The sequence below is a fragment of the Rattus norvegicus genome, chromosome 8, assembly GCF_036323735.1.
Source record: "Rattus norvegicus strain BN/NHsdMcwi chromosome 8, GRCr8, whole genome shotgun sequence".
Lineage (NCBI taxonomy): Eukaryota > Metazoa > Chordata > Mammalia > Rodentia > Muridae > Rattus > Rattus norvegicus.
The window spans coordinates 87,691,898-87,708,913 of NC_086026.1; the positions used below are offsets into that span (position 1 = coordinate 87,691,898).

General features: G+C 46.0%; 1 protein-coding gene across 2 annotated transcripts in view; it reads left to right on the forward strand.

The window, feature by feature from the left end:
* The window catches only part of Elovl5 (ELOVL fatty acid elongase 5), a 66,455-nt gene that overhangs the window by 20,734 nt on the left and 28,705 nt on the right, over positions 1 to 17,016 (forward strand). The gene's annotated exons all lie outside the window — the stretch shown is intronic.

Below are 17,016 nucleotides of genomic sequence, written 5' to 3' on the forward strand. Positions count from 1 at the left end.
TTGCTTTTGCTGTTGAGTGAGTTCTAGACAGTCCCTCGTGAAGTGTTTTCTTCGGTTTGGCTGGTTGTCCCTAACAACAGCTCTCTGCTTCATCTTTGTCTCCTTCCTGACCTCTGTTTCCTGAAGGCTTACCCTGCTCATGCGTCTGTCAACACAGTTACGTTTTGCTGTCTAGTTTGCTTTATCGCTGAGAATGAAACTGAAGAGACAGGAATGAAAAGCAAGTTTGGTAATATACCTTGAAAATGAGTTTGGATGGACAGTTTAGGGGATGATTTTTCAGGTTGGGTAAGATCATCCCAGCCTTTGGAGAGAGGAAGTAAGGGTAACATGGGAAATGGGATATGAGTGACTTCTCGGAAGGGGAAGAATAACGACAAAAGTAGAGGGATGAAGAGGGACTTTATAAAACAGGTTAGTGATCCCACACTGATGCTGTGCAGAGGAAGAAGAGCAGTATGTTGAGGAGACCCCATACTTGGGAGTTTATTGTATAAAAGCCAGGAAGTAGAAACAACCAGCCCGTCTGTCAGCTGAGTTAGATAAGGAAAACAGGATATACATACATAGTGCAATTCTGTGTTAGCTTCTGTGGAACATGGGTAGAGCTGGAGAGCATTATGCCAGGAGGAGTCAGTCATGCACAGAAAGACAGCCACCACATCCTCCATGTAGACAACGAAGCTAAAAGGTGGATCTCATAGAAGTGCTAGTGGGGTAATCCAGGGCTAGGAAGGGGAGGAGGGAGAGGAATGGAGACAGTGTTCACAGGTGTGATTGTGGGGGTAGGGATAACTTGTCATGCTCTGTGGCACAAAACAGCCGTGGCCAACAACAGTGAAGTATGTAGGGCAGCTACTAGAGACGGCTTTGGGTGTTCTTACAGTGAAGCAGCGCTGTGTCTGAGATGATGTATGGTTACCATGACGATCAGCACGTGTTGTATATACATGTAGACTGTCACACTTGTAAGTGTATAGTCATTCTGTCAAAAGGTTGTCTTAAAATAGACAGTGAGCGGAGAAGGGTGGATTTCTACTGGTTTACATAGTACACGGTTGATGGTTTTGAAGGTTTAGTTCAGTGGGGTTTGGTGTGTGTCGGTGTTGTCTTATTGCAAAGCATTCCTTCTCACAGAGGAGATCTTGTACCTCAGCTCTTCCCCTGTCTCCGCACCACTCGTGACTGCCTCGCTTGCCTCCATGCGGACCTTTGCAGACTGCCTACTGATGCTTTCATCCGCACACGGACAGCGTTTCTGTGGCTCATCTGATGTGTCAGAGTGATGTTTGAGGATAGAGTGCTGTTCATATGGACACTGAGTTTGGCAGAAGTTTGGTTCTGCTGGTCCTTTTTCCTGGGAGTCAGGCTCCACAGGTGGTGTCAGGAGTATTCCTGGAATGGCAAGCTGGGATCCAGCCTGACTAGAAAAGCAAAGCTTTGTGGGTGGGGCCAGAGATGTGGGTCTTGTGGAGACATCCCCAAAGCAGATTGCATCCATGGAGGACCGGGGAGAAGGTCCGGCTGGGAACCTGTGTCTGAAGAGAGGGGGATGTCCAGGTTAAGGCTGGATAGTGGGATCCTGAGTTAGAGTTCAGCTGAGTGGGGTCACCCCAACTTTTTGTCACAGCACACGCATGAGGCTTATGAGCAGCAAGATTGGAAGATTAAAGCTGTTCTAACTTTAGTGTCAGAGCTAGGCAGCCAGATCTGGATCTGTTCCAACCCAGAGCAGGCTCTGCAGTGTCTAATGTGTGAGTTTCTATGTCTGTAAATAAGAAAAATAGCCCTCTGTAGCATAGTCAAGAAGATGAAATTGAACAGTTTGTGTGGTATGTACTTGGTCCTAAGTCATCAGTGGTAGCTACTACTGGCCTTGTTACTGGTGTGTTTCTGTTATTAAGGCTCCCATCTTAAAGCAGGTATCACCAAAGGAAGAGCATTGAGCCTTCATAATGGAATCTTTTTAACTTATTAGCGAAGCATCACAGTCCATAATGATATGTGTTTGATGTTCAGACAAATTAGGCCAGAGTTAATGCCACCTCATCCTGTTAAACTCAGAAGAGCTTCTCTCTCCCTACTTGCTAAACAGTTTCCTACAGTGAGACCGTTCTCAGCCAGAGGGCCGCTTGTCACTATGAGGCCATTATGACCCAGGTAGAATTTAGTTGGTTGTAAATTGAAGCTGTTGTGTCCCAAGGCACTTAGTTATTCTATGTGTAGCAGGTAGAGGACACTCAGGGTGTGTCCTCTGACATGGGTATAAAATTTCTCTGTGATCAAGTCAAAATATTTTCCTGTTCATCAGCACCCGCACAAGGATTGGAAAAATCAAGCTGTTTTCTATTGCTTTAGCGCCTGTGATGACTAAGGACATAAACAGAATATGGCTGACTCAGCTGCTGACCACCAGGGCCTCACTCCTGCAGGATGCTATGTACACAGTTAGGAAACCAACCAGGAGAGTGTGTCCTCTTAAACACGGAACACATTTGACTTGAAAAGATCTAGGACCCTGTTTATGGGGGTTTGAAAATGCTCAGTTGTTAAGAGCTTTTGTTACTCTTCCAGAGGACCCAGGCTCAGTTCTCACAGTCTACACCAGGTAATTCATAGTTCCCTCCAGTTCCAGGGGATGTCCTGTGTCTGGGCTCAGTGGACACCTGTACATAAGCATGCATGTACGCACATGCGCGCGCACACACACACACACACACACACACACACACACACACACACACACTGGGTGTGATGGACCACACCTTTAATCCCAGTACTTCAGAGGCAGAGACAGACAGTTCTTTCTGTGAGTTCAAGGCCAGTCAGAGGTACAGAATGAGACTGTCTCAACAAACCAAAACAGCAAAAAGGTCCGGACATTCTGTCCTCCGTCACAATGTGGAAGAAATGGTTTACTGAGTCATTTTGTCTTGAGTGTGTGTTCCGGCAGCCCAGGCTGGCTGTAGCTGATCTCCAGACTAATGGGCTCCATTAGATGCTCGTGTGTGTGACAGATCACTGGAGGAAATGACAACTCTCTCAGGCCTGCTGCCGGGTTTAACAGGTTCAGCTCTTCAGCATTTTGTACACAAGGAAATATGTGATAGCTTTTCCTAATCAAGTAGGATATTAGGTACCATTTTATTTCTGTCACCTGCTAGGTAGTCAGTCTTGTCTTTCTGTCTGTCTGTCCGTCTGTCCGTCCTGGGTTACGATTTGTGGATTTCTGCTGAGTATGGATGTTTTTGATAGAGTCAATAGAGAATCCCATTTGTACAGCAGCTCTTGGAGGTTCAAGGAGACAGGTTCACTCCTGGCCAGCATCTGTGCTGTTCTCCTAAAAAAAAAAAAAAAATGGTAATGCTCGGGAAAGCCATCTTCTTTCATTAAAATGTCCCTGATTCCTCTAGGAAAGGCGCCTTATAACTTTAGTACACAGATAGGGTTACCTCTAAATCTCCTTAACTTTCCATGGGGACCCGTTGGTTAAGCCTTAATGGACTTATGCTAATGTCACCACTGGCTTTGCTTCATTTTGTTACAGTAAGGTGGTTTTTCTGATAGCTCAGATTGAATGTTACTGCTTGGGGAGAGCTGGAGTGAAAGGCTCGCATGAGAGCACTGTTCATATTGCTGGGACCCAGGAGAACTTTAGCAGTTCTACTCAGGCGCAGTCCCCGCAGACTGCATGACAGAAAACCCCATGCAGAGCCAAATGCACCAGGAAGGGGTCACACAGTGACAGGAGCCCCCCACACGTAAAATTGCTCCTCTTTATTTTTGAGTCAGTTTCTGTGTAGCCTCTGGTTGGCCTGGAAATTACCACTTGTCTCCACTTCTCCTAAGTGCAGGGTTAAGGGTGTGGGGCACCATGCATCATTTCCGAAATACTTCTTTATCCTTGTCCTTTTCTGTGGAGTTGATAAGGAAGTAACCAGACAATAGAACAAACCCTTTTTTATTTTAAGATACAACAAGCTTTCATATTTTGTTGGCAGAAACACCTGGGATGTGGCAAGGACTTCTGTCACAGGGGCCCAAGACTAACTCCGCTGCAGAACACCTTCTTAGTGTGAAACCCCAGGTTGAATCTGCAGTAGAGGGAGGAGGGGCGGAGATGAGGGAAGGCGTCCCACTTACTAGGGACAAGGACACACACATAGCTTGCACTCACTGTTTTACAAAGCCCTGGAGCTGTTATGGTTGTATCCCCAGTGTCTTTGCCTACTCATTACAGTCCTGTAAGATGAGATTTTTGCATTTGTCATCATGACTGAAGTAGTTCAGAGCACAGTGTCTTTGAATCTCAAAGATGACATTTTAATCCAGGGGGGCTTTTGTTCCATGACCCTCTTACTCTTTGAAAAGTAGCCTGTGTGCAGTGCCGGGCTCCATGTGTGAAGCAGGGTGGTGGAGACCCGCTTCCTATCCACCCCACATGGTCTGCAGAGTTGAGGGTTAAATAATAACATGCTCTGACAGACTACCGTGAGCCCAGGGCTGTGGAAACACCAGTGCTTGGTGATGGTTTAAGCTCTGGGGAAAAGGTCAAAGGACCCCTCCCCCTTTTTGAACACACACCCTGACTTATTTTTAGTCGCACCCCCAAAACCACCACCATGTAGATTAGATTGAGGATCTGATTGTGCGTTTGTTTTTATTTAATGAATTTTTAGCCTCACTTGCTGGTTAGCTTTTCTTGTTGAGAGAGTTGTAGATGTAGCTGTAAGAGAGGGCAGGTAACACAGAGGGAGGAGCTAGGGCAGGGGCACGAGGGCGAGGATAAAGGGAAATAGGGGAACTATGGAATTCTATTGTAATTTAAAATAAATAAAAGACATAGCACACGGATCTTAAATACCCTTCACCTGGTTTCCCAGGGCAAGTGCCCTGCAGACGTTGACCTGGTACAGTCTGGCCTGGGATGGCGCCATCAGGGCAAGTTTGCTCTGATTGCTACATCTTTCCCCATCACCTCTAACCCCTGGCAACCACTAAGCTCTTCTTCAGCTCTGTAATTTGCTTATTGCAGAAATAGTATATAAATGATTGACTTTGACTCAATTTAAATCTCTGGACAGTCAGGTAGGTAGTTGGGATATCAATAGCGGTTTTTTTTCTTTAAGTCGTTTATCCTTTGACTTTCAAACATGAGTACACACTTTCTTGACTCTTTCTCCTCCCCCTACCCCGGGATGTCCCCCAGCATGTCCTGCTCCCCCCTTCCTGTCCTCGTCTATTTTCTTTTCTTTCCTTCCTGTCTTCATTTCTCCACCCTCCCTTCTCTGTGACCCAGAAAGCCCAGGTACTGCTGCTTGCAATGTCTGAAGGTCGTCTCACTACTGTCCTTTGGCCTGTGTCTTCCTTTCTCTCCTGAGCATTAGGGAGTGAACCAGTTGCTGCATTGACTAGAGAGAGGCTTCCCTGGTCAGGGTTGGAAGCAGCATTTATCTGTGTGTGTGAGCATACCCAATTGAGGAGGCAGTGTGACACCATGGCCATCAGGCAGAACAGCAGTACCAGATTCCTCCCCTGTCACTCCCCAGACCTAGGTGACCACTCCCCACCCCCTGCCCTGACCCTTAGGCAAGAGCAGGCCTTGCATCCATGGGAAAGTGAGTGTGGCCTCAGCGCCTCCTCAGCGCCTCCTCAGCGCCTCCTCTGCTGTTGTTCCAGCAGGCATTCCTTGTCAGGCAAGATTCCCTGCTGTATAAAACCGTTGATAACCTTTCTCCTTCAGTGGCCCAAAGCACTCTATGGTGTTATGAAAGCCAGCCAACGGGAGAAACGTTTGAATCCGCTCCATCTTGACTTCTCTAACGTCCAGCCAGAGTGCGCTGTGTCTCCATCGTAGTCTTACAGCCCAGCTCTTGGGCAGCCAGGAGCAACACTAATAGTTTGGTAACATCATTTGGGGGCCTCCCTGACAACAACTCATGGCAAGTATCTAATGCCAGGGTGTGTGTGAGCGTGTGTGTGTGTGTGTGAGCGTGTGTGTGTGTGTGTGTGTGTGTGTGTGTGTGTGAGAGCGTGTGTGTGAGCGTGTGTGTGTGTGTGTGTGTGTGTGAGCGTGTGTGTGTGTGTGAGCGTGTGTGTGTGTGTGTGTGTGTGAGCGTGTGTGTGAGCGTGTGTGTGTGTGTGTGTGTGTGTGTGAGCGTGTGTGTGTGAGTGTGTGTGTGAGCGTGTGTGTGTGAGCGTGTGTGTGTGTGTGTGTGAGCGTGTGTGTGTGTGTGTGAGCGTGTGTGTGTGTGTGTGAGCGTGTGTGTGTGAGCGTGTGTGTGTGAGCGTGTGTGTGTGTGTGTGAGCGTGTGTGTGTGTGTGTGTGTGTGTGTGTGTGTGTGTGTGCATGCGTGCATGGTTTTTAATAATTGCTGAGTAATGGACATACTACTGTTTAACTACCCACCCATTAAAGAGCATGACAGTGATTTTGAGTTCAAGGCTTACCATGATAAAAGCTGCTGTGTTCGTGTTTCTGTGAACATACTTTTTCATTTCTCCAAATTTTCAATAAATTTATTTTGATGATAGAATAGTATGTAATTATGGGGCCTCTTCCATAGTTTCTGTAGGCATAATTTCCAGATAAAATTTTAATAGCTCTTCTCAATATTTCTACAGTTTAAATATTACCTAGATGATGGTCTTTAGGAGAGTTGTAATATTTGTTAGTATTGATTTCTAGACATTTACATAAATACCAAATATAGATTAAACATTTCCTTTAATTTTTTTTAAAGTTATTTAAGTGCATGTAATTTTGGAGTGTTTAACATCCTGAAAAGAAACTCCACACACAGTAGGTGCTTTCCATTCTACCCCTCCTCTCATCCCCCGCACCACCCCTGCCACCAGCAGCCATGTTTGTGCTTTGTGTCTCTCTAGTCATTTGTTCTGGGCATTGGTGTAATGGAACAGCCTTTTGTGTGCTGTGCTAAGTCACACACATCGTACCTTTCTGTCCCATTTTGTCACGGTACACTTTGCTGATTTGTTGTCAGACTCTTGCATTGCTTTAACTTTGGGCTTTTAGAAATAATATATCATACATTTTTATTCTTTCAGGTGAATATCTAAACTTACCGGACAACATGAAATTCCTTCTCCTGCCGAGCACTTCCTGAACTGTTTTCCATACACATACTCCGTTACCCGGCAGCAGGGAACTTGAGTGTCAGAGGCCAGCAGCCTGTAGTTTCTGTAGCTCATTATTTCCAGATAGAATCTTAATAGCTCCTCTCAGTATTTCAGCAATTCTAAATATTTCCTAGATGAGGATCTTTAGAGAAATCGTAAAACACACCTGCTTTTATTTCTATAGTGTTGGTTTCTAGATGTTTACATAAATACCAAAAAGAGTTTAAGCATTTACGCAGAGGTAGGTGGATCTCTGGAAGTCTGAGCCAGCCTGGGCTATATAGTGAGCTCCAGGCCAGCCAGGGCTGCGTAGTGAGACCCTGTCTCAAACAACAAAACAACGAACTGAACAACGACAAAGCCACACAAGTATCCCAGCCTCCCCACCACTGACAAATACCCCAGTGCCAGCACCTGTTCTACCTGCCTTGAGGATAACTCTTCATGGCGACTATTACACGGGCCTTTCTAAGGAGAGGCCAGAGCTGTTAATGCAGCCCTGCTTTGCAGCCCCTTTGGTTTTACAACCACAGTGAATCTGCTTTTGTTCAAAGTTCCCTGTGAACCTAATTGACTGCCTCTGGCTTTCTGTGAAAGAAGCAGGGAAAATTGTGGGGGTTCTTTTTCCCGATAAAAGTGGAAAGAATAGCTCTTGTGACATATAATAGCATTGAAAACTTTTGAATTTAAGATGGAAAGTTTTCTGTTTTAAAAGTAGTTCAGACCCTGCTTTGTGGCTTAAAGAACTAATAGCCAGGGGCTTCTCATAGAACTTCACATCCACTTGGGGAGTCTGCAGGAGAGATAGCTGTGCTGTGTAATGCATGCTGGGTAAATGCCATAAATGTGAGGCAGGGCAGTATTAGAGCACCTAAGAATTAATTTCTGTGGTGGTGGAGTTTTGTTTCATTTGGAGAGATGGTTGGACTAGACGTGGTCCTCCTTCCTCTTAGCTGGTAAAATTACAGCAAACAAGGAATTGTGCCAGAGTCTGTTGGGAGAAAAACCAGCTTGTCCTTGAGCCTGCTGTCGAGGCTTTTCCAGTGTAATATGATCTATGGCTGGGACGGTGTGTAAGCATCAGCAGCTGTAACTGAACGCTGCGACGTGGACATTTGTTAGAATTTAGAGGCCTATTCATTCATGAACCAGTTACTGAGCAGACCGTTCCTTAGAATCACCCGCGGAGCTGCTCAGAGAGCTTTCTCCAGAAACAAACCTGAACTTCTGGGGATGGCCTCCAGACATTGTGTTTAAAGCTTCTGGGTGACTGTAAGCACGGTCAGATTTGAAAAGCTATTGCTAGGAAACTGGGAATCCAGGAGGACATACGTGCCCACACTTGTCCAGGCTTACATGGGCAGCCACATGCACATCCAGGTTCTCTGTAAAGGTACAGATGTGAACTCCAGAGGTTTCACTCTTGAAGAGCTGAGACCTAATTAGAATTGTAGACAAATGAACAGATAGTTGTCTTTTAACTAATAATTACATTTTACAAAAAGAATCTCCACCATTTTATCTCAGATTGAAATAGAGTGGAAACAGCTGGGCATAGAAACACATGACTTAAATCCCAGCACTCAGGAGGCAGGGCCAGCCTGGTCTGCAGAGCAAATTCCAGAACAGCCAGGGCTGCACAGAGAAACCCTGTCTTGGGGAAGGGGTTGGGGGAGGTAGAAATGATGGTGGAATATGCAGATGCTGCCAAGGGAGGAGCATGGCCTCATTCTCCTATCTGGCAATGCATTGCAGGGGTTTCTGAGGCCCTCTAGTACCTACCATCCATTTTAGGGGAACATAACTGTTCGTGGGGCAGTGTTGATATGGTTGTATTGTAATGTTATCATTTAAAATTACACTGATCCTGTATATTCTCATGAGAAATGTATATTCAATCAGTTCTGGTACCTACTGTCTTCATTATCTTAGTACAATCAAGAATTTGGATTGAAATTCCCTATGAGGTCATGGGCTTGCTTGATGTCAGGGCTCTGTTAGAGTCACAGGCTATAGTACTATCTGAATCAGAGGACCCGTGGAGGCTGCCTGAAGTATTTTAAGAGCAGTAGGATGTAGACCGGAAGACCCAAGTTCAGTTTTTAAGTGTATGACCACTGGCAGCTCAGCACCTCTGTAGGTAGAATGGATCTTACTTGGGATAATGATGTCCAGATCCATCCATTGCTGCTTAGCAACCAAGTCCGCTAGCGCTATCCCATGTGATCACATGGCTGGCTGGAAGTTGTGGCTCATGCTGTCATCCAGTAGCAGAGGGAGTGGATGTCACACTTGACTGTCACCAGGCCAGGAAAAGATTAAAATTGAAAGCAGTTTCTTCTAAGGATTGTTCTCACACCTCCACAGTGTCAAAGAACTTGAATCTTCTTGTCCAGAGGGGTGGCTCTGGCTAAAAGCACTTGCTGTTCTGTTAGAGGACCAAGGTTTGGTTCTCAGCACCCATACAGATAGTTTACAGCTGTCTATAATTCTAGTTTTGACACCTCTGGTATGAGAGACGTTTCTGCATTAAACTCATGCCAGGTACACAAACATACAAAAGCAAAATCCTCTGCATCAGCCATTCGCTGGTTGTGAGGGATAAGAGGCAGGTCAGACACAGGCCTCCGTCTGCTCTTCACTGAGAATGGAATGGCCCTGATCTGCATTTTCCCAGAGAAATTAATGACCAGCATCCTCTTAGCGTTCCAGAGAAATTCGCTAGAGTTTTCTTGCAGGTCCTATGATGAAAACACTATTATTGGCTGTGAGTCCATCTGCAGTAGAGCATATCAGAGCCCTGATACCGAGTTTCACTGCCCACTACCTCATAGAGAATTTCAGTTTATGGCCTGAGTTCATAAACATGAGGTGTATGTTTGATCAGCGTTGAGTTTGTAATGATGATAATAACATTTTACCTATGTTGACTCACTGGGTCACGTGAAGGTATAATAAACCCCATTTCAAAGACTAGAGATCTAAGACTGAAGGAGTCAGTCACTTTCCCAAGGTCATCTGTTGGCAAGACAGGCACTTTGAAGCCTGGCTGGCTGGCTTCAGAGTTTGTGCGCCTCACGACTACTGTTCAATTCTGATTGGCCAGCAAGTGTCTTTGCATATCGCTTACTACTCCGTGTTTTAAGAAGAGCGGAGTCCTGTCTGCCTCTGCCCTTTCACTAATAAAGCAGTGCGCTGCTTTGTACACAACTCGAGAAGTATGTTAGCGTGTGTCAGCTCCACTTCAAAAGCCTGGTAGCATGAAAAGCATCTGTGTAGCACAGAAGTAAAACCAGTCATGGTGTGGCCGGATTCCCACACTACTACAGGGTTTACATTGCTACACTGTGGCTTTGTGGTTGTTCATAGGTCATTGTGGGAATGAGTTCTGAGTCCGCCTGCTGCAGACTGACGTTCATGTATCAGTAAGGAGGATTCTGTGCATCAGATATTGTCTCATTCCAAGCAACAGAATGCATTTTGATGAAGCAAACGTTATCACCAGTTCTCTGGTTTAAAGTAGAAATGAAGTTGGTAAATTTCTATAACAATGTACCCATCTCTGATAAATGTTATTATGTGGAATCCATGTTAGAGACCGGGAAAGCTAAAATTCCTGTTAAGAATTCCCTAGAATTGAGTTCTAGGATCACTTTAGTTGCCCGTTCAGACTGATTTTTCTTATGACTTGAGTTCCTTAGATTACTTATATATTGTTTTAAGGACCAGAAAAGCACACGTCTTTGTCCTGAGAGAAAGGAAGTTCCTTTCAGTGTTGAAAGGTGTACACCTACATACGTGTGTGTTTTTAAAGTTGTTTATACCTCACACAATGTCTTTGCTGAGCATGTTGTTTAGAGGGGAGCAGAGCATTGAGAAAAGGCTCCCTGGAAAAACGTCTCAGTAACTAGGGTTTTAGGAAGCTGCTGTGGGATAATGGGTCTTCCTCCCACTTTCCTGTGGAATGCTAAGTCTGACCATCTGTAGTGTCATAATCATGTACTCTCTTACTCAGAAGGGATTGAAATAAGTAAAGCTTTAAGGTGCACAGTGTTGTTTCATAATACCTAACTGAAGTAACCGGGTTCTGCCACATGGAGGTTGCCGTATGCTGGGCGAGCCCAGAGAGCAGAACTACAGGAAACCACAGGGGAAGGGCCAGGCCTCATGTGGGGCTCGAGGAAGGAGGAAAGTCTGAGAATGAAGAGAGCAGAGTAGGGAGGAGGATTACAGACAGTTCCTTTAAGAACAACAGCTGGGCATGTGGGTAAACAATCCTAGCTCCCTGGAGGCTGAGGCAGGAGGATTATGAGGTTTGAGGCCAGTTTGGCTTACATAGTGAGACCTCGTCTCAGACAAACGAATGAACCACTGCTACCACAGATCACAGCCAGGCCAGTGGAGCAGCTATGGATTTAGAAAGTGTCCTCCACAGTCCTACCAGCCCCCTTCTGTGCTCATGAGCCTGAGTCCTGGGGACCCTGAGTTCAGGGCTCCCTGCTTGCCAGCCGAGGGCATGCCAACCAATGCAAAACTCTCAGGCCCTAAAAGAGCGCCTCCCCCTCCTCACACCAACCAGCAGCCCCAGGAGTTGGAGATGGATGCTTCCCATTTGAAACATCTAATCTTACTTTAGTGCAACGGAATCTGATGGTGGCAACGTTTTAAACATGTGTGTCCCAGAATTGCTCCATTATCTCCACACGGTAGGAAGGCTTTACCTTCTCAACAACCTGATCTGTCACCTTACTCGGAAGAACAACACATCCAGACCTTGCTCTTAGTTACTGTCTGAGAGCCTGGACGGGCTGTGCTGTTTTTCAAGTTTGTCGGGGGAGGCGGGGTGTCATCAGGGTGGTGATGAGAGTTATGTTCTTTGAGAGAGGTTAGAGCAAATGGGAATTCTGCAGTAGAAAAGAATAGCTCTGTATGCGGGAACAGAAGCACTGAGCTAATGTGGATTCTTTTTCTATTAACCCAACTTTATTATTTATTTAAATGCCAGACGTTTTGAGGGATTTCACTGTTGGGTCACATTCATATCCTGAAGCTTGTTAAAGGCTTTTCCCCTTGTGTATTTAACCTCTGTTTTTGTTTTTGAGATAGGGGTCTTACTATGTACGGTGGGCTGGCTGGGAATTGACAGAGCCCTCACACAATGCCCTCGGGCTGTATTAACATTTCTAAGAAGAATTGTTGCTTATTCTCTCTCTTTGGGAGCCAGAGATCTCAGCATAGAACACTCTAAAATTCAGGGGGAACACTTCGTGACTATGGTGTGAGGGGGGGTGTGTGTGTTGGCAGCCAACATAAAGAATGTCCCACACCTGCTCAAACGTCATGAGTGAGCCTGCGTGAGCCTGAGGTGCCAGCCTGGCCTCGCAGGGCATAGGTTTGTTAGCCCAGCTAGCTGGCTGTTTTGGGTGAACTTTGACAGTTCAAAACAGTAAAACCCGGTGTGATGGGGTAACATGGTAGACGGCTAAACTTTGATGATATATTTTTAAGCCAAAAGGAATTTGACTGGACTGATTTCACAGAAAATGAGACTGCCAGCCTGCTCTTGTCACCTCTGCAACCAGAAACAGGATTTTCAGAATGTCCCTGGCACAGATGGGTCACCAGGTGGCCTAGTTGTGGGTTTAGGGCATTAACTCTCTTTGCTGTGGTGTAGTTTTATAGTCTGGCCTGTCCAGACAGATTGCCCATGGTCTGAGCCCCTTTCCCTGCTTGGCAGCTCTCTTTCTTCCTTCAGCAGGTACACTGCCCGGGAGATCTCTCTCTTCAGATTTGGCTCCAGTGCCTAAGGGCCCTCAGCAGTCCTTGCCACACTTCTCTCACTCACTCTTCTTGGCAGCCCAGTGGGAAGCAGCAGAGGAAGCTGGCTTGCTGGGAAACCTGTCATAGTGTAATTTTTCATTCTTTGACGATGCTTCTAGTAACTGCTATATAATTCACGTGGACTTAGACTGCATTCGAAAGGAGCTAATGAGAGAGATTGGGGGTGGGTTCTCCACATGAGCCTGACCGGCTCTCTTTGGCCATGAGGTTTGCTTGCCCTTTTGCGTTCAGAGTTTACAGTATTTCATGCTGCTGTGGTTCTGATCTTTCTTTGAATTCAGGCAGAAGGATTCTAAATTCTAAGTAGTTACTGGAAGTGACTTAGATGGTGAAGTCAAGTAATCCATGCTGAACTCTTCCCTCCTCACATGCTCTCTTCAGCTGTCCTTTCATAAATATAAGTATTATAATTATGTATTATATTTATATTATAACATTACTATAAATGTAATATTTCACTCGCTCACTTACGTTGGTGTTTTGCCTGAGTGTGTGTCTGAGGGAGGGCGCCAGCTCCTCTGGAACTAGAGCTACAGATAATTCGAGCTACTGTGTGGGGCTTGGGAATTGAACCCGGGTACATACAGAGGAGCTTATAAACACAATGCCAGTCACAGTCAGTTTTCCATACTGTGATGTTTAAGATGTAACACAATAATACAGTTGCACGTTTACCAAAAGCAGTAATTTTATAATGGGAAGAGACTCAGCTGAGACTGTCTGCTGGCACGCCTTGCAGTATTAAAGTGGAATTCTTCCCTTGCCTGATGCTACTCACTGGCTATCCCGCCACTTGAGAGGCTGAGGTGGGGAGATCCCCAGTTTAAGGCCAGCCTAGGCTTTTATGTCTGTTACAGGCAGAAGAGGAGATTGTCTGAAATCTGTTCGTACTTATCAACAATGAGATTCACTCATGTAATCTTTGTCCATGTGTTTTATTGTGTGCTCTCAAACTCCAGAATAGCTTTAGGATACTCTTAGGTTGGAATTTAAAAAAATGGATTTTGGTACGCCTGGATGTGGCCTGCAGTAGTGTCCGTGAGGCCAGCTAGGTTGAGTGGAGGTCAGAGACTCCAAGCTAAAGAGGCTTTGGTTTGGTATCAGCAGGGTCTTGTTTCTGGGGAGAGTAATCTATTCTTGTCATGTATTTCTCTTCAATTTGTGGGGAGCCAGGCAGATCAAAGAAAGGCCTGTTGCATGCTCCAGAGGATCAAAGCCTCCTCTAGAGAGGCCCAGTGCCTGGCTTGGTCCCTACTAGCACCATGGTACAGAGTGGCTGTGTTTCCACTTGGCCCAGTGCGCTTGAGAATCATGTCTCTGGGCTTCACGGCTTGGAGGCTGGAAACTGCAGCAGGCAGGCAGGCAGGCAGGCAGGCTGCAGACCTGACAGCATGATTGAACATTGTTGCAAATTGGGTCATGCCGTTCTCATAGTTCCAGATGCCTAAGCAAAGTGTCAAGGGTTCTTCAAGGCTCTGTACCTGTATGTCAAAGGCCACTCACTCAACAGTGGGTCAGTCCAGCGTGGCAGGGAAGACCCTGTGTACTGTCGCTGAGGAAGACCCTGTGACTGAGCGGGTGAGGCGGTGAGGGAGAGGAGACTGGAAAGGGCACAGAGCTGCAGGTGGTCTACAGCCGGCATCAGGGATAGAGGTGGTGTGAGCAGCCGAGGATTGGCACCCCTCTTCTTTCCCAAGCCATTCACCACTGGCTCTCTGCAAGGCGTGCCATTTGACTGTCCTGTGCAGAGCCCGGCCAGGTGCACCCAAGCCTTGGAGCCATTGTGTGGCTCTCTGAAGTGCAGGGCCCTCCCTTCTCTTGTACACAGCTCACTCACACCTGCTGTCCTCAGGGCAGCCCGCTCTAACTGGATTTCTGAAAATAAGTCCCATCTGAGACTCATTTCCCCCCTCCCCCTGCTTTCTTCTTGTTGTGAAGGTATACCATGTTACATGTATGCATCTGTTGTTAATACAGTTGTTTCTCTGTCCACTTGGATATACTTCACGACCCCCACTGAATGCCTGAAGCCAGAGATTATATGAAATCCTGTACATACTAAGTTCTCTGTCTCTTCTCTCCCCCCACCCCCTATCTCTCTCTCTTTCTCTCTCTCTCTCTCTCTCTCTCTCTCTCTCTCTCTCTCTCTCACACACACACACACACACACACACACACACACAGATGTTAACCTTTTCCATAAAGCACACTTTAAAAGGCTTATTTTGACATCTGCAAATCGCCAGCATCAGTATTTTTTAAGGTCATTAATAAAGGCTGTGTGAATGGACAGTCTGATAAGTAGCTGACACTTAGAAGTGTTTGTCCCATTGGTAGTATGTAGTTGGATTGTGTGGGTTGTGCCTCTCTCCTCTGCTATTATCAGTCTAATATTCTCAGACTGCAGTCACCTGCAGGTCATTGGAACGGTTTAGATCCTGTTTCTCTGTTCATGGTGTTTTTCTCCCTGGCCTTGAGTTCTGTTTTCTGAACTGTTGTATCTCTTAGGGTTTTAAGTCCTCAGTGCGCAGTACCTGGTGTGGACAGCAAGTGTACAGGTGTAAATGAAAAAGTGAATGGTGTGGATTGGTGAGTGGTAGACAGAAACATGGCATTGTGGGTATGAATGATATAAGGGAGCCTTTGGTGACAACCTGTCTTCGTACCTGATAAGAACAAGCAGCCGAGGCTGTGAGGAGCGTGTGGACACACCCACCTGTGGGTGTGGGTGTGGGTGTGGGGGAAGACATCTGACATGTCAGAATCAGGCCGGTAAATCTTGGGTCAGCTCCCACTTCATCACAGGAACATGGAGCTATCCCGTGACATAGATCCCCCTCGACCATTTCCATGTCTGTTCTTCCAAAGATTGTTGACTTTTTCACCATGTTCCTAAGTTTGATTGAGAAAAGTTCTGCATACTCAGAAGAGTTGTGCGGCTGAGAAGAAAGGCACTGTCAGAACAGGTGTGGCACTCTGGCCAAGTCTCCTCCTGGGTATGCTTTTGAAGAGGGCACCTCATGTGAGCCAGCTCCTGCAGGCCTCCATGGCAGAGCAGTTTAGACAGATTATCCAGGACAGACACTGTCTGCAGGGTCTCCAGATACTAAACCCACAAGTCTGTCCCGTACTCTCAGACTGAAATTTGACCTTACGTTTTTCTGCTTCTCTCTGGCCATGCTAGCCTACATTCTCAAACTGGACTCTGTCCTAGGCTGCTGTCCTTGGAATAATGGGTCATTCAGAGCAGTTCCAGGAACTTACTTTTTCCCCAATCCACTAATGGCTCTCCTACGCTGTCCACCCCCACCCAACCAGTTAGCCTTGTATCATTTAAAGCCTTTCTACATTGTTTCCAGCTTTCCCGTGGCCTCTACTTAGAAAATACCTCCCCAGCCCCTTCTGAAAAGCCCTTCGTTAACAAGCAGAGTGAACGATTCTTGTATTGTTTCCTCATGTCTCTCCGGGAACTGTGTCTGAATGCTAACTTGAATTTTATTCCTACCGTGTAGCATCAAATGTGTGTGTACAGCTACCACAGAGGTCCATTCCAACATCTGTGCTTTAGACCTGGGTCCTTGTGCCTTCTGTGCACATCACTTGTTCTAGGTGATGCTGCTGAAAGTCTATCCCTGTTTGCACTCAGCTGGACATGGGAGGCAATAGATACTTGATATTTAGTGAGTGTTTTCATTTAGCTGCTGCTGTTTTAAGATAATCTCTTGTTCTTCCAAGTTTCTTTCTTAAAATATTATCCATACCCATGCCCCACCCTTTCCCTAGAGGTTTGGCAATACTAAGAAATGGTTTTGAAGGTTTTCAGAACTGGAGGCTCACTGATTGATTCTGTGTAAAACAATGCAACTATATTTACAGCATAGCTAAACATATGGTTGTGAATTTGATAACCATAAATTAAAGTTATATTAAATTTAACTGAATTTTTTGTTTGTTTGATTGATTGATTGTTTTGAGACATGGTCTCATTTTGTAGCCCCAGCAGACCTGGAACTATGGCTAGCCCAGGCTAGCCTC